Raw genomic sequence first — 21,714 nt, forward strand, 5'->3', positions numbered from 1 at the left:
ATGAAAATAGCATGAAAAATGCTGATTACTATGATAAATAGCATTAGAAATCAAAAAAATAAGAGAGAAAAGAGTAAACAAACGCTAGAAAGAGGAGAATAAGTGTAAAAAATAGGGTTGGAGGCAGCACACGGGCGTGGTAGGGAGGCCGTGTGGACTTGCAGCGGCTAGGGTTAGGGATTTTGGGTGAAGAAGATGATGAATAATGAAAGGTATTTATAGATTTTGGAACACACAGCTAGGGGACATGCTTGTGTTCCCCAATTTTTGCCCGTGTGATTCGCGAATTTTGAATTTGGGCACGACTGACAATTGGCCCACGCCCGTGTTCCTTGGGTATGTGGGTGTACACGATCGTGTCACACGGCCGAGTCTGTCTTCGTTCACTTCTCCCACGCCCGTGTATATAGTCCCACGCCCGTGTTAATCTAACAGGTTCGACCACGGTTGCTTGGCATGGGCGTGTCGCAAGCCCGTGTTAATTTGACAGGTTTGGCCACGGTTTCAAAGCACGAGCGTGTCGCACGCCAGTGTTGTTTTGACAGGTTCGCCCACGACCATGTCGCACGGTCATGGCGATTTATCGTAGCCCTTGCTGGGGAAAATCTTTTCCCTATTTCCACACTGCCTAAGGCACGCCCGTGTGCTTGGTCGTGTCTGTGTGGTAAACCTGTATTCAAGAGCTCCGTTAGTAAGTTAGGTGTTAAACACTAAAATTTAAAGAAGTTAATACAGTTAGTGCTCGGGTTGCCTCCCGAGAATCGATTATTTATAGTCTAAGCTCGACTTCCCTCTTTGGTGTGTGATCATGGTGGTTCGAGGAGTTTATACTCCTCATTCCTGCTATGAATCTCATCAAACTAAGGTTTTAGGCGGGTATTGTTTACCTTAAAAGTTTCTAACTTAGGATGACTTACCTTGACTGTACCAAATGGGAAAATGCTAAGTACCGTAAGTGTAACACCCCCACGCCCGAGACCGTCGCCGAAGTCGAGCACGAGGCATTACTAAACTTATTTGAGCACTTAAACAAATTCGGACAAGTTGTCCAACTGCGTCACAGTTACTAAAAAATTCATATCTCGAGTTCCGAAACTCAAAATCCAATTCCATAAATTTTTCCTTAAACTAGACTCATATGTCTATCTACTAATTTTTTTATAGAATTTTTGGCCAGGCCAATTAGTCCAGTTTATTAGTTAAAGTTTCCCCTATTTTAGGGTTTGACTGCTCTGACCTCTGTGTAGTACAAATCACATATCTCCCTGTACAGAGTTTCAATAACTATTCTGTTTGTTTCTCCTGAAACTAGACTCAATAAGGATTCTAATAATATAAAATACACCACCTAATTATTTTGGTACAATTTATGGTGAATTTCTAAATTCAGAATAGGGGATCCAGAAATCACTCTGGCCCTGTTTCACAAAAATTCAAATATCTCATAAAATATAATTCATATACCTGTTTTGTTCAATCCATATGAAAATAGATTCATTAAGATTAAATTTCATAACTTACTCATCATTTAATTCCATTTCTACCATTTTGGTGATTTTTCAAATTTACATCACTCTTCTTTGTCGATTCTGTTTTATGGCGATTTCACTTTACTAAGGATTTTCATGGACTAAATAGCATTTTAAACATACATAACATCAAATATGACTTAGATTGGCCATTCCAATGGCTAATAATTTACAAACCCTTTACTTTCCAAACCATATCCATATCATAAGATCATTTACACAAAGTGAGTATTTTGCCATACATGCCACATTCAAAACACACAAGCCATTTTACCAATTTAGGCCTTTGGATAGTGTAAACGAGTCTTCGACCTATCCCAATTCTCAAGCCGGCTTGTTAAAACTACAATGAACGAAAAGGAGGGAGTAAGCATAAATTCTTAGTAAGTTCATATGCAAATAACAAGTAACATAACCATACAATTATACCAAACAACTTTAGCATGGTATCACCAAAACATATATCACATTTTTAAACATCATTCATCATCTTACCACCTTATCGTTGTTGTATCTATTTTCAACCCGAGGGTTAAGTACATACCTGTCCAAAGTGTCCATTTCACAACACTTACCAAAATGTCACTTGCATCTTAAGTATTCTTCCATGTCATTAGAAATTTTACCCGTTGAACACATCGGAATATAACTCGGATACATGGATAATTTGCACATAAGTGCCACATTTGTAGCCAAGCTATCATGTAACACACCCATAAGTGAACTCGGACTCAACTCAATGAGCTCGGGCATTCGCATCCATAAGTGAACTCGGACTCAACTCAACGAGTTCGGATGCCTAGTTACATCTCACGAACTCGGACTCAACTCAACGAGTTCGGACATTTCACATCCATAAGTGAACTCGGACTCAACTCAACGTGTTCGGATGTTCAACCATCCTAGTGACATGTCACTTGTATCCTAATCTATTCCTAAGGTTCAAACGGGATTTTCCTCGAACACATCTCCTTGCCATCTTCCGTAAAATACCGAAACCAATACTCGGTAGCACTTTATATTTAACAAATAATACACTTAATTTGCATTTTATTCGAAAATAACCATAAAGCATATATTTCATGATAAAAATTAGCATATCATATATTTAACATCAATAACTTAAAAATAACAATTATGCTACCTTATTTACACATGAACTTACCTCGGTACAAAATTTTTAACAATCGAGCCTATTCCTCGTAAACTTTGTTTTTCCCTCGATCACAAATTGAATCTCATTTCTCTTGATCTATAATACCAAATTAATCTTATTTAATACATACATTCATTAAAACAGTCCTTATTTAACTTTGGCAAAATTACCATTTTGCCCTAAACTTTGCATAATTATACTTTTGCCCTAGGCTCGGAATTAAACTTCATCCCTTATTATTATGTTTTATGACATGCTGATCATTTTTCCCTTCTATGGCAACATCAAATTCTCACTCTAACATGTATTTATGACTACTAAATTTTTTTTTTACCGATTAAGCCTTTTTACTCATTTTCACTCAAAACCGAGTAGCACAAGTTGTCTAACAAAATTTAAAACCTCATATTCTGTCATAAAACACCAAAATACACAAATTTCACGTATGGGTATTTTTCCAAATATGAACCATAGGTTGAATTATTGTTAACATAAGCTAAATCGAACTCGTTGAGTTGAGTCCGAGTTCGTGAGATGTAACTAGGCATCCGAACTCGTTGAGTTGAGTTCGAGTTCACTTATGGATGCGGAATGTTTGAACTCGTTGAGTTGAGTCCGAGTTCGTGAGATGTAACTAGGCATCCGAACTCGTTGAGTTGAGTCCGAGTTCACTTATGGATGCGAACGCCCGAGCTCGTTGAGTTGAGTCCGAGTTCACTTATGGGTGTGTTACATGATAGCTTGGCTACAAATGTGGCACTTATGTGCAAATTATCCATGTATCCGAGTTATATTCCGATGTGTTCAACGGGTAAAATTTCTAGTGACATGGAAGAATACTTAAGATGGAAGTGACGTTTTGGTAAGTGATGTGAAATGGACACTTTGGACAGGTATGTACTTAACCCTCGGGTTGAAAATAGATACAACAACGATAAGGTGGTAAGATGATGAATGATGTTTAAAAATGTGATATACGTTTTGGTGATACCATGCTAAAGTTGTTTGGTATAATTGTATGGTTATGTTACTTGTTATTTGCATATGAACTTACTAAGCATTTATGCTTACTCCCTCCTTTTCGTTCATTGTAGTTTTAACAAGCCGGCTTGAGAATTGGGATAGGTCGAAGACTCGTTCACACTATCTGAAGGCCTAAATAGTAAATGGATCCCGATCCAACTGCGGCTGATGATGTAGAGAGTAATGCACCAGCTCCGACTGAAGGGCTCGGGAAGCCTTTCTCCAAATGATGAATGCTTGGTATACTGAGTTCGTTCGTACGAACCCGAATGCACAACCTCCCCCACCTCCCCCGATTCCTCAACTGTACCCCCGATGCCTCAGGGTGTAGATCTGATGAAATTTCATAGAACTCCAGTTGACAGAATCCGTAAACAAGGGGCCGAAGAATTCAAGGCAAATATTGATGATGATGCCAAGAAAGCAGAGTTTTGGTCGAGAATTCTATTCGATTATTTGATGAATTGTCTTGTACACCTGAGGAATGCTTGAAATGTGCTATATCACTGTTGAGGAATTCAGCTTATCATTGGTGGAAGACATTGACTTCAGTAGTACCGAAAGAGAAAGTAACTTGGGAGTTCTTTCAAGAAGAATTTCGGAAGAAATACATCAGTGAAAGATTTGTTGATCGAGCGTAAAGAGTTTCTTGAATTGAAGCGGGGAACATGATAATTCTTGAATCGAAAAGGAGTTCGTCGGGTTGAGTAAGTATGCTAGAGAATACATTCCTCAGAGGCTAAAATGTGTAGGCGATTTGAAGACGGACTCAATGAAGACATCAAAGTATTTGTTGCGATTCTTGAATTAAAAGAAATAGTAGTACTTGTTGATCGAGCTTGCAAGGCTGAAGAACTACTTAAAGAGAAGAAAAAAATAGAGGCTGAGACTAGAAATTGGAAGAAAAGACCGACGAGTAGTTCATTCTCACAGCAATCTAGGAAATCTAGAAATATGTATTCTCATCCTCAGATTTCGGCCGGACAATCATATGGAAATTTTAAGAAGCAAAATGTAGGTCTTAAATCTCAGACTACTTCTGCAGCTAGTGTGGGGAATTCGAGATTTGTTAAGCTCGAGTGCCAGCGGTGTGGTAGAAATCATTTTGGCCCATGCAGAGCAAATGAATGTTTTCAGCGTAGTTTTCCGGATCATTTTATTAGAGACTGCCCAGAGAGAGTTGAGAAAGAAAAATTTCTGAGTGTAAAAGCTAGTGGTGCAGACTCGAGAGGAAGATATTCGAGAAAAGCTGGAAATGAAGCAAGCAGCAAGAATGTAACCAGAGATTCAGCAGCTAAATCTGAAGTAAGGGCTCCAGCTAGAACTTATGCCATAAAGGCACGTGAAGATGCTTCATCACCCGATGTGATTACTGGTATATTTTCTCTTTATGATGTTAATGTTAATGCTTTGATTGATCCCGATTCTACTCATTCATATGTATGCATGAAACTGGTGTCTAGTATGAATATACCTGTTGAGAACACAGAATTTATGATTAGAGTGTCGAATCCACTAGGCAAATCTGTGATAGTTGATAAAGTATGCAAGAAATGCCCTTTAATGATTCGGGGTCATTACTTTCTGGCGGATTTGATGTTGTTGCCGTTTGATGAATTTGATATTATTTTGGGTATGGATTGGTTGACGTTGCATGATGCTATTGTAAATTGCAAAGAAAAGGTTATAGAATTAAAGTGTGAAAGTGGTAAAATTCTGCGGGTTGAATCAGAAAAGTCAGAGGCATTATTTAGTGTAATTTCTTCGATGTCGGCTCAGAGATATTTGAGGAAGAGTTATGAAGCTTATTTGGTGGTATCAGAGCAGGTTTAGTCGGTTCTCGGACTAATGTGTTGTATGTACGGGTTTTGCTATACATGCCATATATATATTGGGATAGTGTGACGACTTCTGACCTTTTAAATGATTTTTTTTATAGTAAATGGAATTAAATGATGAGTAAGTTATGAAATTTAATCTTAATGAATCTATTTTCATATGGATTGAACAAAACAGGTATATGAATTATATTTTTGAGATATTTGAATTTTTGTGAAACAGGGCCAGAGTGATTTCTGGATCCCCTGTTCTGACTTTAGAAATTCACCATAAATTGTACCAAAATAATTAGGTGGTGTATTTTATATTATTAGAATCCTTATTGAGTCTAGTTTCAGGAGAAACAAACGGCATAGTTATTGAAACTCTGTATAGGGAGATATATGATTTGTAATACACAGAGGTCAGAGCAGTCGAACCCTGAAACAGGGGAGACTTTAACTAATAAACTGTACTAATTGGCCCGACCAAAAATTCTAGAAAAAAATTAGTAGATAGACATATGAGTCTAGTTTAAGGAAAAATTTACGGAATTGGATTTTGAGTTTCGGAACTCGAGATATGAATTTTTTAGTAACTGTGACGCAGTTGGACAACTTGTCCGAATTTGTTTAAGTGCTCAAATAAGTTTAGTAATGCCTCGTGCTCGACTCCGGCGACGGTCTCGGGCGTGGGGGTGTTCTATGCATAAAGTGCTTAAGTTGAGATTAGGGACTAAATCGAATAAGTTGCAAAACTTGCATTCTAGAAGTTTTTAGTATGAAATTGCTTTGAAATATTAATTAGGAGGTCTTAAATGGTAATTTGACCAATTTTAAGTTCATGGACAAAATTAGGACATGGAAGGAATTTTTGGAAAGTTTAGTAGTAAGGGCATTTTGGTCATTTGGATATTAAATGAAATAAAAATAGGAAAAATAACCCAAAATGATCATCTTCTCCATATTGTTCTCGATTTTGCTCTCCTCTATAGTGGAGTTTCTTCAACTTTCAAATTTCATAGTAAGTGATTTCAAGCCCGCTTTTAATAATTTTATGTTTTTGAAATCCTTTAGCTCGATTTAGCTTATGTTAACAATAATTCAACCTATGGTTCATATTTGGAAAAATACCCATAGGTGAAATTTGTGTATTTTGGTGTTTTATGACAGAATATGAGGTTTTAAATTTTGTTAGACAACTTGTGCTACTCGGTTTTGAGTGACAACGAGTAAAAAGGCTTAATCGGTAAAAAAAAAATATTTAGTAGTCATAAATACATGTTAGAGTGAGAATTTGATGTTGCCATAGAAGGGAAAAATGATCAGCATGTCACAAAACATAATAATAAGGGATGAAGTTTAATTCCCGAGCCTAGGGGCAAAAGTGTAATTATTCAAAAGTTTAGGGGCAAAATGATAATTTTGCCAAAGTTCGTATTAAGGACTATTTTAATGAATGTATGTATTAAATAAGATTAATTTGGTATTATAGATCAAGAGAAACGAGATTCAAGTCGTGATCGAAGGAAAAACAAAGTTTACGAGGAATAGGCTCGATTGTTAAAAATTTTGTACCGAGGTAAGTTCATGTGTAAATAAGGCAGCATAATTGTTATTTTTAAGTTATTGATGTTAAATATATGATATGCTGATTTTTATCATGAAATATATGCTTTATGGTTATTTTCGAATAAAATGCAAATTAAATGTATTATTTGTTAAATAGAAAGTGCTACCGAGTATTGGTTTCGGTATTTTACGGAAGATGGCAAGTAGATGTGTTCGAGGAAAATCCCGTTTGAACCTTAGGAATAGATTAGGATACAAGTGACATGTCACTAGGATGGTTCAACATCCGAACTCGTTGAGTTGAGTCCGAGTTCACTTATGGATGTGAAATGTCCGAACTCGTTGAGTTGAGTCCGAGTTCGTGAGATGTAACTAGGCATCCGAACTCGTTGAGTTGAGTCCGAGTTCACTTATGGATGTGAACGCTCGAGCTCGTTGAGTTGAGTCCGAGTTCACTTATGGGCGGGTTACATGGTAGCTTGGCTACAAATGTGGCACTTATGTGCAAATTATCCATGTATCCGAGTTATATTCTGATGTGTTCAACGGGTAAAATTTCTAGTGAAATGGAAGAATACTTAAGATGCAAGTGACATTTTGGTAAGTGTTGTGAAATGGACACTTTGGACAAGTATGTACTTAACCCTCGGGTTGAAAATAGATACAACAACGATAAGGTGGTAAGATGATGAATGATGTTTAAAAATGTGATATATGTTTTGGTGATACCATGCTAAAGTTGTTTGGTATAATTGTATGGTTATGTTACTTGTTATTTGCATATGAACTTACTAAGCATTTATGCTTACTCCCTCCTTTTCGTTCATTGTAGTTTTAACAAGCCGGCTTGAGAATTGGGATAGGTCGAAGACTCGTTCACACTATCCGAAGGCCTAAATTGGTAAAATGGCTTGTGTGTTTTGAATGTGGCATGTATGGCAAAATACTCACTTTGTGTAAATGATCTTATGATATGGCTATGGTTTGGAAAGTAAAGGGTTTGTAAATGATTAGCCATTGGAATGGCCAATCTAAGTCATATTTGATGTTATGTATGTTTAAAATGCTATTTAGTCCATGAAAATCCTTAGTAAAGTGAAATCGCCATAAAAAATGAATCGACAATGAAGATGATGTAAATTTGAAAAATCACCAAAATGGTAGAAATGGAATTGAATGATGAGTAAGTTATGAAATTTAATCTTAATGAATCTATTTTCATATGGATTGAACAAAATAGGTATATGAATTATATTTTATGAATCTATTTTTGTGAAACAAGGCCAGAGTGATTTCTGGATCCCCTGTTCTGACTTTAGAAATTCACCATAAATTGTACCAAAATAATTAGGTGGTGTATTTTATATTATTAGAATTCTTATTGAGTCTAGTTTCAGGAGAAATAAACGGCATAGTTATTGAAACTCTGTACAGGGAGATATATGATTTGTAATACACAGAGGTCAGAGTAGTCAAACCCTGAAATAGGGGAGACTTTAACTAATAAACTATACTAATTGGCCTGACCAAAAATTCTAGAAAGAAATTAGTAGATAGACATATGAGTCTAGTTTAAGGAAACATTTACGGAACTGGATTTTGAGTTTTGGAGCTTGAGATATGAATTTTTTAGTAACTGTGACGCAGTTGGACAACTTGTCCGAATTTGTTTAAGTGCTCAAATAAGTTTAGTAATGCCTCGTGCTCGACTCCGGCGACGGTCTCGGGCGTGGGGGTGTTACAGTAAGAGGGATTTCTTCATTCGGTTTGCTAGTGACAATGTTAGGATTTGTGGCATCTAATAAAACATTATCTCCAATCTTAAGTTGATTTGGAAAGGTATTGTAATGGCCTAAATTCAAGGTTATCGGAACAATGGTTTCGTAACCATAGATCCGATTTAAAGAGAATTTTATTTCAATATTTTTGCTTGAAAATTGATATGATAGGAAAATCGTATGAAAATATTGATAGAAAAATTTTACCGATTTAGTGATTAGATAGGAAAAGAAATTATTGAAGAAATTGAGTAAAAACAAGGTATCGAGACCTCTATCTCGTAAAACCGAGTCAAAAATAATTTTATAAATATTTATGAAATGTTATTAATGTGGTATTAAAATTTCGTTAGGAAATTTTAATGTTTGGGTTGTCAATTAAATGAAAAGGACTAAATTGTAATAGGTGTAAAAGTTGTTAGAATGATTAAATAGCTTAAGAGTCTAATGAGAAAGGATTTAAAAGGCAATTAGACCCAAAAGTTATTTGGGCTGGACGGCAAGGGTATGAAATCAACAGAAAAATTGATAAATTAAGGGTAAAATTAGAATATTGCAAAATTAACTAAATAAAGCTAGGACTAAATAGGAAATATCTAGATTTCTCTTCATTTCTCTTCAATTCTAGCAGCTAAAAACGCCATAGGAGGGTTCTCTAAGCTGGTATTTCATAATTTTTGCACCAAGTGAGTTAATCCTTGCCTTTTTCTTCTAATTTTTGTGTTTCTAAGACTTTTACAACTAGGTCCTACTATTAAATTCATTAGTTTTTGATTTCATGGATGAAATTGAAAGTCACCATGGTTGAGTTCTGTAAGTTTATGATTAAATAGAATGAAATTAAAGCTTTAATTTGTTTATGAGATGATTTTATTAGGTAATTTCAATAGAAATTGATTTTTAGGACCTAATTGTGAAAATGCTTGGAATTAAAGTCTATTGCTGAAATTCTGATTCCTAAAGGTTGTAAACTAGTTTAAGGTGATAGAATAAAATGTTAATTGAGAAAAATCAGCTCAATTGAGAGGCTAATTGAGTAGGGACGAAATTATCATTTATTAAAAGCTTAGGGGAAAAATGGTAATAAACAGCTTGCACAAAAACAGTTTGGACAGCAGCAGTAGACTAACTTTGAAAAATCACCATAAATTTTAGAAATCGAATTAGAAGATGAAAAAAATATGGTATTAAAGCTTATTGATTCTAGTTTCTCAGAAGAAATAGTGTAAGCAATGAATTTGTAAATTTTGAGATATAATGAATTTCGTGGGACAAGGTCAGAATGAATTCGGGTTCCCCTGTTCTGACTTTGAAAAATCATAAAAAATTGAATAAAAATAATTATGGGCTTAAATTTATATGTATAGAATCCTTAATGAGTCTATTTTTAACAAAAACTAACAATAACATTATTTGAATTCTGTATGGAGAGATAATTAATTTTTAGTGAAGAAGGGTCAGAACTGTCAACAGGAGAACAGGGGTAACTTTAAAGAATAAACTGTACTTATTTGCTAAACCAAAAATTCTGAAAATTTTATGGTAAAAAGATATATGAGTTTAGTTTTAGGGAAAATTATGGGATCTTAATTTGGAGTTCCGTAGCTCAAGTTATAAATAATTTAGTGACTATGACTCAAGTAGACAGCTTTGAATGAACTATAAATAATAGTTGAATTATAGAGAATGTTGCATATGAACATGAAATGTATTAAATTGATAATTAAATTTATTTATTTAGATCCAAAAGATTCAAATACGAAGCTAAATCGAGGAAAGGAAAAAGTTTGGGATTCGTAGATTTTTATTGTTTACAAACAAGTATCAAGGTAAGTTCATGTAACTTGAATTATATTCTTAAATGCTTGAGATTGTATGTATTTATGTGAATATGATTTGAATGTTCATTGTATGAAAATTTATGAAACATTGATATATTTGATAAAAGGAGAAGAAATCCCGGTTGAATGAAAGGAAAATTCGATGGATCTCTGAAAAGGAATTGACGGTCAAAAGGATCTAGCCCGGACGGGTGATCCTATCCTGATATAGCCCTCCCGAAGAATATGTGTAAAATGGATTTAGCCCGAACGGGTAATCCGAATTAGGTCTCAATTTAGCCTGACTGTAATTGAGATCCAAGCTCATTAGAGTAATTGTCGTTGTGATTTAGCTCGACCGGTAATCCATTGCCGCAAGGTTGAGGTTTGCGGGAGTGTGCTCTCTGAAATGGATATGTGCGCACATGTATATGAATTGACGGACCCGGAATTGTACAATAAATGTGTACCTCTGAAAATCCATTGAAATTCCGATAAATTCAACGGGATAAATATGGAAAAATAACAAGGAAATGGAAATCATGGTATTGACGAGCTCATCAATCATGGTATATATTATTGATACATGGAAATTATTGTACTAACTTGAATGTTGAGTTTGTGCATGTTAGGGTAATAATGCATTGAATGGATATATGAATGGTTATTATATTGTATTGAAAATATTAGGTAAGTATAATTCTTATTACATGAGCTTACTAAGCACAAAGTGCTTACCCCGTTTCCTTTTTCCCTGTTTTGTAGTGTTAAGAACTCGAAGGTTGGATTTGGTGGAGACACATCACCTTTATCAACCTCGGATTTCGGTATATAAAGAAACTTTATTTTGGAAATCAATGGCATGTATAAGCTAACAAAGTAAATGTTAACGTGAAATGAATGTAAAGTTAGCCATTAGTATGGTTAACAAACCTGGTTCTAGATATGTGATGACGTTATCTTATAAATATGCATGAATTTATCTTGAAAATATGTTGAATTCATTTGGTTGATGTGGATTGGTCTCGATTTAATATTGCGAGGAAGGTTAGATATTTATAAAGGGCTATATTGAATATAAAAGAAAAAATTAATTAAGAAACTCGGTAATGCCTCATACCCTATTCCGGCAATGAATACGGGTAGGGGTATTACATTTATTGGTATCAGAGCTACGGTTTAGCCGGTTCTAGGACCGATGTAGCAAATACGGGATTAGCTATACATGACATTTAAATTATTATTGATAGTGTGATATCTCCTAACCATTTAAAATGTGTTTTTCTTATAATAATGTCATCCGACCGAGCTCAATTTGAGAAAGCTGGGAGTCATGCTCCGGCTTCAGTACAAAGAGAAGAAACTAGCAGTAGAAGGCCCGAGACAGAGGGTCGAGGGGAGGAGGCAAAAATAGCCTTCTTTCAAATGATGAATGAATGGTTTAATCAATACTTAAGAACTAACCCTTTAGTGCAGCAAGCTCAAGCTTCCCCTCCTGCTCCCGAGATCCCACAAGGTACAGGTACTGAATCTGTCAGAAAAGGGAAAGCTCCAGTAGATAAAATTCGAAAATATGGGGCCGAAGAATTTCGAGCAGCAGTTGATGATGATTCCGAATGAGCTGAATTCTGGTTAGAAAACACTACTCGAGTTCTGGAGGAATTGTCTTGTACACCAGAAGAATGTCTGAAATGTGCCGTCTCACTGCTAAAAGACACAGCTTACCATTAGTGGAATACTAAAGCTTCAGTTGTTCCGAAAGAAGAAATTACATGGGAATTCTTTCAGACCGAGTTCAGAAAAAAATATATCAACCAGAGGTTTCTCGATCAGAAAAGAAAAGAATTTCTTGAGTTGAAATAGGGTAACAGATCAGTATCTGAATATGAAAGAGAATTTGTTCGATTGAGTAAATATGCTCGAGAATGGGTACAGTCAGAAGCTGAAATGTGCAAACGATTCGAAGAAGGGTTAAATGAAGACATTAAACTACTGATCGGAATTCTTGAAATTCGAGAGTTTGCTACATTGGCAGAGAGAGCTTATAAAGCAGAAGAATTGAGCAAAGAAAAGAAACAGGCTGAGAGGGAAGCTCGAATTTTTAGTAAAAGACCGACAGGAAAATCCCAGTTTTCTGCTTCAAAGAAATTGAAGAAGTATCAGGATCGTTCTACTTCAGCCATTGGGTATTCGGGCAAAGAGCGAGGTTCTCAACGCACTAATCCATGGCCTTCTACTCCATCAGTGACCAGTGTTGGCAGTGTTGGCACTCCTAAACCGAGATGCCAGTACTGTAATAAAGCTCATTTTGGTGAATGTCGATTAAAGAGCGGGGCTTGTTACCGATGTGGTTCTTTTGACCATTTCCTCAGAGATTGTCCAGAAAGGGGTGAAAAAGAAGCTGAACAGATATCGAAGCTGAGTAATCCAGTTTCGAGACCACTTTGACCATCCGATAATGTCAGTGGTAGTCGAGGAGCTACAAAAGATACTGCAGGTAGGCCTGAGGCACGAGCACCTACTAGGACATATGCCATTCGTGCCAGAGAAGATGCCTCAGCACCCGATGTTATTACTGGTACATTTTCTTTACTTGATACTGATATTACTGCATTGATTGATCCTGGTTCTACGCATTCATATATATATATGTGTTAAACTTGCAATTATTAAAAATTTATCTGTTGAACCTACTGAATTTATGGTTAAAGTCTCGAACCCCCTGGGCCAATCTGTGTTGGTGGATAAAATTTGTAAAAATTGTCCAATAATGGTAAGAGGTTATTGTTTCTCGGCTGATTTAATGTTACTGCCATTTGATGAATTTGACGTGATATTGGGCATGGATTGGTTAACCCAGCATGATGCGGTAGTAAATTGTAAACAAAAATATATTGTGCTAAAATGTCAGAATGGTGAGTTGCTCCGGGTTAAATCTGATCAGACAGAGGGGTTATCTGATATGATTTCGGTAATGGTAGCACAGAGGTATGTCAAAAAAGGGTATGGTGCTTACTTGGCTTATGTACTTGACACCAAAGTATCTGAGTCAAAAATACAGGCAGTTCCAGTGGTATGTGAATTTTCCGATGTGTTTCCAGAGGAATTACCAAGATTACCACCAGAAAGAGAAGTGGAATTTTCTATAGATTTGATTCCGGGAACTACTCCGATCTCCATAGCTCCATATCGTATGGCTCCTACAAAATTAAAGGAGTTAAAGACACAGTTGCAAGAACTTGTTGACAGGGGTTTTGTCCGACCGAGACATTCATCTTGGGGTGCTCCGGTTCTGTTTGTGAAAAAGAAAGATGGGTCTTTGAGATTGTGTATCGACTACCGCAGACTTAATAAAGTAACCATAAAGAATAAGTACCGTTACCCGAATTGATGATTTATTTGATCACCGAAAGGTGCTCTTGTGTTTTAAAGATTGATCTTGATCGAGTTATTATCGATTCACGGTAAAGGAGTCAGATGTGCCAAAAATAGCCTTTAGAACCAGGTACGGGCATTATGAGTTTCTAGTTATGCCATTTGGGCTAACTAATGCATCTGCAGTATTCATGGATTTGATGAACAGGATATTCAGACCGTTCTTAGACAGATTTGTAGTAGTATTCATTGATGATATTTTGGTTTATTCTCGGGATGAAGAAGAACATGCAGAACATTTGAGAATTGTGTTGCAAATTCTACGAGAGAAGCAGTTATATGCTAAATTCAGTAAATGTGAATTTTGGCTTCGAGAAGTGGGTTTTCTTGGACACATTGTATTTGCTGAAGGCATCAGGGTAGATCCAAGTAAAATATCAGCTATTGTCAATTGGAATCCACCGAAGAATGTATCTGAAGTTAGAAGTTTCTTGGGTTTAGCTGGTTATTATCGGAGATTTGTACAGGGATTCTCTATGATAGCTTCTCTAATGACTCGATTATTACAGAAAGATGTAAAGTTCGAGTGGACTGATGAATGTCAACAAAGTTTCAACCGATTGAAAGACCTATTAACGAAAGCACTTTGTATTAGTGCAAATGAATCGGTAAGGAATTTTTATTTACAATGATGCCTCATTAAATGGTTTAGGTTGTGTTTTGATGCAAGAAGGTAAAGTAATAGCCTATGCTTCAAGACAACTTAAACCACATGAAAGAAATCACCCAAGACATGATCTTGAATTAGTCTGCTATTGTATTTATTTGAAAATATGGCGGCATTACTTGTACGGTGAGAAATGTCATATTTATACTTGATCATAAAAGCTTGAAATATTTGATGACACGAAAGATTTGAATTTGAGACAATGCAGTGGCTTGAATCGATAAAGGACTATGATTTGATTATTGATTACCATCCGGTATGGCTAATGTTGTAGCTGATGCTTTGAGCCTAAATCTCTGTTTACTTTGAGCTATGAATACCCGTTATCATTGACTGATGATGGTTCAATCCTAGCGAATTAAGAGCTAAACTGACATTTTTACAGCAAATATGTGAAGCTCAGAAGAATGATGAGAAGTTACAAGTTAAATGGACAAAGTGTGAGTCAGGTAATGATTCGAATTTGATTGGTTCGATGGTTGTTTATTATTCGAGGTAGGTATGTGTACCTCGAATTGAGCTCATCTGAAGATTCTACGTGAGGCTCACAGTATTATTATTATGTCTGTACATCCGGGGAGTAATAAAATGTATAATGATCTAAAAAAGATGTACTTATGGTCGAGAATGAAACGTGATATCTCTGAGTTTGTATCAAGGTGTTTAATATGTCAACAAGTTAAAGCTAAACATCAGGTACCTTCAGGGTTACTTCAGCCAATTACTATACCAGAATGGAAATGGGAAAGAATCACTATGGATTTTGTATCGGGGCTACCTTTGTCTCCGAGGAAAAAAGATGCTATTTGGGTGATTGTTGACCGATTAACAAAGTCAGCTCACTTTATTCCGGTACGTATGGATTATTCTTTAGATAAACTAGCTGAACTGTACATATCTGAGATTGTCAGGCTACACGGAGTGCCTGTCTCCATCAGATAGAGATCCCCGATTTACGTCTCGTTTCTAGGACAAATTGCAATAAACCTTGGGTACTCAGTTGTATTTTAGCACTGCATATCATCCTCAGACAGATGGTCAATCTGAGCGTGTAATTCAAGTATTGGAAGATATGCTCCGATGATGTATACTAGAGTTTGAAGGTAATTGGGAGAGGTGTCTACCTTTGATTGAATTTGCTTACAATAACAGTTATCAGTCTAGTATTAAAATAGCTCCGTATGAAGCTTTGTATGGTAGAAAATGTAGAACACCGTTATATTGGACAGAGCTTAGTGAAAGGAAGATACATGGGGTTGATTTGATCCGAGAAACAGAAGAAAAAGTAAAGGTTATTCGTGATAGTCTAAAAGCAGCTTCCGATCGTCAAAAATCATATGCCGACCTTAAACGAAAAGAGATTGAATTTCAAGTCGGTGACAAGGTATTTCTGAAAGTGTCTCCTTGGAAGAAAGTCCTCCGATTCAGTCGAAAGGGTAAACTGAGTCCAAGATTTATCGAACCTTATGAAATCATAGAAAGAATTGGACCGGTCGCTTATCGATTCGCATTACCACCGGAACTTGATAGAATCCGTAATGTTTTTCATGTATCTATGTTACGACGATATCGATCAGATCCTTCACATGTTATTTCTCCGACAGAAGTAGAGATTCAACCGAATATGACTTACAGTGAAGAACCGGTCAAAATATTAGCACGGGAGACAAAAGAGCTTAGAAATAAAAAGATAAATTTGGTGAAAGTATTGTGGCAAAAGCACGGGATTGAGGAAGCGACATGGGAACCGGAGGAGGCAATGAGGAAACAATACCCAAACCTCTTTACTGGTAAGATTTTCGAGGACGAAAATTCTTAAAGGGGGGGAAAGTTGTAATGGCATAAATTCAAGGTTATCGGAACAATGGTTTCGTAACCATAAATCCGATTTAAAGAGAATTTTATTTCAATATTTTTGCTTGAAAATTGATATGATAGGAAAATCATATGAAAATATTGATAGAAAATTTTACCGATTTAGTGATTAGATAGAAAAAGAAATTATTGAAGAAATTAGGTAAAAACAAGGTATCGAGACCTCTATCTCGTAAAATGAGTCAAAAATAATTTTATAAATATTTATGAAATGTTATTAATGTGGCATTAAAATTTCGTTAGGAAATTTTAATGTTTGGGTAGTCAATTAAATGAAAAGGACTAAATTGTAATAGGTGTAAAAGTTGCTAGAATAATTAAATAGCTTAAGAGTCTAATGAGAAAGGATTTAAAAGGAAATTAGACCCAAACGTTATTTGGGCTGGACGGCAAGGGTATGAAATCAGCAGAAAAATTGATAAATTAAGGGTAAAATTGGAATATTGCAAAATTAACTAAATAAAGCTAGGACTAAATAGGAAATATCTAGATTTCTCTTCATTTCTCTTCAATTCCAGCAGCTAAAAATGCCATAGGAGGGTTCTCTAAGCTGGTATTTCATAATTTTTGCACCAAGTGAGTTAATCCTTGCCTTTTTCTTCTAATTTTTGTGTTTCTAAGACTTTTACAACTAGGTCCTACTATTAAATTCATTAGTTTTTTATTTCATGGATGAAATTGAAAGTCACCATGGTTGAGTGCTGTAATTTTATGATTAAATAGAATAAAATTAAAGCTTTAATTTGTTTATGAGATGATTTTATTAGGTAATTTCAATAGAAATTGATTTTTAGGACCTAATTGTGAAAATGCTTGGAATTAAAGTCTATTGTTGAAATTCCGATTCCTAAAGGTTGTAAACTAGTTTAAGGTGATAGAATAAAATGTTAATTGAGAAAAATCAGCTCAATTGAGAGGCTAATTGAGTAGGGACGAAATTATCATTTATTAAAAGCTTAGGGGAAAAATGGTAATAAATAGCTTGCACAAAAACAGTTTGGACAGCAGCAGTAGACTAACTTTGAAAATCACCATAAATTTTAGAAATCGAATTAGAAGATAAAAAAAATATGGTATTAAATCTTATTGAGTCTAGTTCCTCATATAAGAAATAGTGTAAGCAATGGATTTGTAAATTTTTAGATATAATGAATTTTGTGAGACAAGGTCAAAATGAATTCGGGTTCCCCTATTCTGACTTTGAAAAATCATAAAAAATTGAATAAAAACAATTATGGGCTTAAATTTATATGTATATAATCCTTAATGAGTCTATTTTTAATAGAAACAAACGATAACATTATTTGAATTCTTTATGAAGAGATAATTAATTTTTAGTGAATAAGGGTCAGAACTGTCAACAGCAAAAGAGGGTTAACTTTAAAGAATAAAATGTAGTTATTGGCTAAACAAAAATTTTGAAAATTTTATGGTAAAAAGATATATGAGTCTAGTTTTAGGGAAAATTATGGGATTTTAGTTTTTAGTTCGGTAGATCAAGTTATAAATAATTTAGTGACTATGACTCAAGTAGACAGCTGTGAATGAACTATAAATAATAGTTGAATTATAGAGAATGTTGCATATGAACATGAAATGTATTAAATTGATAATTAAATTTATTTATTTAGATCCGGAAAATTCAAATACGAAGCTAGATCGAAGAAAGGAAAAAGTTTGGGATTAGTATATTTTTATTGTTTACAAACAAGTATCAAGGTAAGTTCATGTAACTTGAATTATATTCTTAAATGCTTGAGATTGTATGTATTTATGTGAATATGATTTGAATGTTCGTTGTATGAAAATTTATGAAACATTGATATATTTGATAAAAGGAGAAGAAACCCCGGTTGAATGAAAGGAAAATTCGATGGATCTCGAAAAGGAATTGACGGTAAAAGGATCTAGCAGGACGGGTGATCCTATCTGATATAGCCCTCCGAAGAATATGTGTAAAATGGATTTAGCCGGACGGGTAATCCGAATTAGGTCTGAATTTAGCTTTGACTGGTAATTCATATCCAAGCTCATTAGAGTAATTGTCGTTGCAGGGGATTTAGCCTGGACTAGTAATCCCGACAATACTTTATGAGTTTATATTGTAGGGGATTTAACCTGGACTGGTAATCTCACTACAAGGTTGAGGTTCGCGGGAGTGTGCTCTCTGAAATGGATATGTGCGCACATGAATATGAATTGACGGACCCGGAATTGTACAATAAATGTGTACTTCTAAAAATCCATTGAAATTCCGATAAATTCAACGGGATAAATATGGAAAAATAACAAGGAAATGGAAATCATGGTATTGACGAGCTCATCAATCATGGTATATATTATTGATACATGGAAATTATTGTACTAACTTGAATGTTGAGTTTGTGCATGTTAGGGTAATAATGCATTGAATGGATATATGAATGGTTATTATATTGTATTGAAAATATTAGGTAAGTATAATTCTTGTTACATGAGCTTACTAAGCACAAAGTGCTTACCCGCTTCCTTTTCCCCTGCTTTGTCTTGTTAAGAGCTAAGAGGTCGGATTTGGTGGAGACACATCACATTTCAACCTCGAGGATTTCGGTATATAAAGAAACTTTATTTTGGAAATCAATGGCATGTATAAGCTAACAAAGTAAATGTTAACGTGAAATGAATGTAAAGTTAGCCATTAGTATGGTTAACAAACCTGGTTTTAGATATGTGATGACGTTATCTTATAAGTATGCATGAATTTATCTTGAAAATATGTTGAATTGATTTGGTTGATGTGGATTGGTCTCGATTTAATATTGCAGGGAAGGTTAGATATTTATAAAGGGGCTATATTGAATATAAAAAAAAAATTAATTCGTAAAATCCGGTAATGCCTCGTAACCTATTCCGGCAATGAATACGGTTAGGGGTATTACAGGTATTAAGCTTGTTCTAGCGTAGTTTTGGTTCATCGTGTGTTCTCGATTTATGTGTCCGCCATTCATCTAGCTCCTCGATTTGTAGCCTTCGTTCTTCATGAATGGGTCCTCTACTATTGCTTGAAAATGGCTCATGTACTTCCTTCAAACTCATTTCCTGCAAAGTAGGTTGCACCATATTGTCAGTTTTAGTAGAATGGTTTAGACAATCACCTTCAATTTTCGATGTGTTGCCAAAATTGCGAGCTTGAAGGGTGATTGTTTCGTCTCCCACACGAAGTGTGAGCTCACCTGTGCCAACATCAATAATCGTTCTAGCAGTTGCTAAAAAGGGCCTTCCTAAAATCAAAGGAGTGTTGCTATCCTCCTCTATGTCTAGAATAACAAAGTCAACAGGAAATATAAATTTACCAATTTTAACTAGTACATCTTTAATAATACCTCTAGGAAATCTTATAGTTTTATCTGTTAATTGAATGCTCATCCTAGTTTGTTTGGGTTTCCCAAGACTTAGTTGTTTAAACATTTTGTAAGGCATGACGCTAATACTAGCCTCTAAATCAGCTAATGCATTATTAACATTTAAACTACCAATTAAGCAAGGAATTGTAAAACTCCTTGGGTCTTTCAATCTGTTGGGTAGCTTATTATGAAGAATGGCTGAGCAAACTGCGTTCACCTCCACATGCGACCTTTCATCTAACCTTCGTTTGTTTGCTAGAAGCTCCTTTAAAAACTTGATTGTGTTTGGCATCTGCAAAAGTGTTTCAATAAACCGTAAGTTATTATGTAGTTTCTTTAAAATTTTAAGAAGTTTACCAAATTGTTCATCTGAGCGGTCTTTCCTTGTCGCATTGGGGTACGGCACACGAGGTTTGTATTCTATACTTACCGATTTCTACTCATTGTGGTCTACCTCACCTTTACTTTTGCTTATCTCAGTTTCTTACCTTGGTTCTGGTTCAGGTGTGACTAACCCTTCCTCATCTTGACTAGTAATTGCGTGAGTTGCTCCTTTAGGTTAGATTCTGTGTTGCTTGGCAAGCTACCTTGTGGTCGTTTAGAAATCAACTTGGCCAGCTGTCCAATCTGAGTTTCAAGCCCTTGGATCGATGCTTGTTGATTCTTAAGTGCTGTCTCAGTATTCTGAAAATGAGTTTCTGACACTGATATAAACTTTGAGAGCATCTCTTCAAGGTTCGACTTCTTTTCCTGTTGGTAGGGTGGTTGTTGGTAGCCTGGAGGTGGTCTCTGATTTCCTTGGCCTCCCATGAGAAATTTGGGTGGTTCTTCCAACCTGCATTATAAGTGTTACTATATGGATTGTTTTGAGATCGATGATTATTACCCATGTAACTTAACTACTCGTTCTCCATGTTGTGGCCATAAGGTTGGTATTTTGAATTGCTTGATCCACCTCCATTTGCTTCGCACTACATTACTGGGTGAACCTGTGAAGAACTAAGAAAACTATCAATTTTCTTATTCAAGAGTTCTACCTAATTAGAGAGCATGGTGATCGAATCGACGTTATAAACACCGGCTATTTTCATTGCCTTTGTTCTCATGACTTACCACTGATAGTTATTCAGTGACATCTCCTCTATAAACTCATAAGCATCTTCAGGTGTTTTATTACTGATGGTTCCGCCAGCAGCTGTGTTAACCATTTGTCGAGTCGAAGGATTCAGGCCATTATGAAAGGTTTAAACCTGTAGCCAGAGTGGTAACCCATGGTCAGGGCATCTTCGCAAAAGGTCTTTATATCTCTCTCATGCATCATAAAGTGTTTCTAAATCCATCTGCACAAAAGAAGAGATATCATTCTGTAATTTAGTCATTTTAGCCGGCGGAAAATATTTTAGTAAAAACTTTTCAGTCATTGGTTCCCAAGTAGTAATTGACCCTCGTGGTAATGAGTTCAACCATTGTTTAGCTTTGTTTCTCAATGAAAAGGGAAACAACCGAAGACGTATGGCATCATCAGAAATGCCATTGATTTTAAATGTATTACATAGTTCCAAAAAGTTTGCCAAGAGAGCATTGGGATCTTCGTCCTGCAAACCATCAAACTGAACAAATTGTCGTATCATTTGAATTGTGTTAGGTTTCAATTCAAAA

At 35.5% G+C, this 21,714-nt stretch overlaps 1 long non-coding RNA gene and 1 other non-coding gene across 2 annotated transcripts; both read left to right on the plus strand.

The window, feature by feature from the left end:
• Positions 1-7,029: 7,029 nt before the first annotated feature.
• On the plus strand, positions 7,030-8,152 carry LOC128285492 (uncharacterized). The gene is made up of 2 exons (XR_008275943.1): positions 7,030-7,107; positions 7,930-8,152. It is a non-coding gene; the product is annotated as an uncharacterized LOC128285492 (long non-coding RNA).
• Positions 8,153-21,321: 13,169 nt separating this feature from the next.
• On the plus strand, positions 21,322-21,427 carry LOC128289985 (small nucleolar RNA R71). Its single transcript, XR_008279624.1, has one exon. It is a non-coding gene; the product is annotated as a small nucleolar RNA R71 (small nucleolar RNA).
• The last annotated feature ends 287 nt before the right edge of the window (positions 21,428-21,714 follow it).

The sequence above is a fragment of the Gossypium arboreum genome, chromosome 2 (assembly GCF_025698485.1).
Source record: "Gossypium arboreum isolate Shixiya-1 chromosome 2, ASM2569848v2, whole genome shotgun sequence".
In the NCBI taxonomy this organism is placed as follows: Eukaryota; Viridiplantae; Streptophyta; class Magnoliopsida; order Malvales; family Malvaceae; genus Gossypium; species Gossypium arboreum.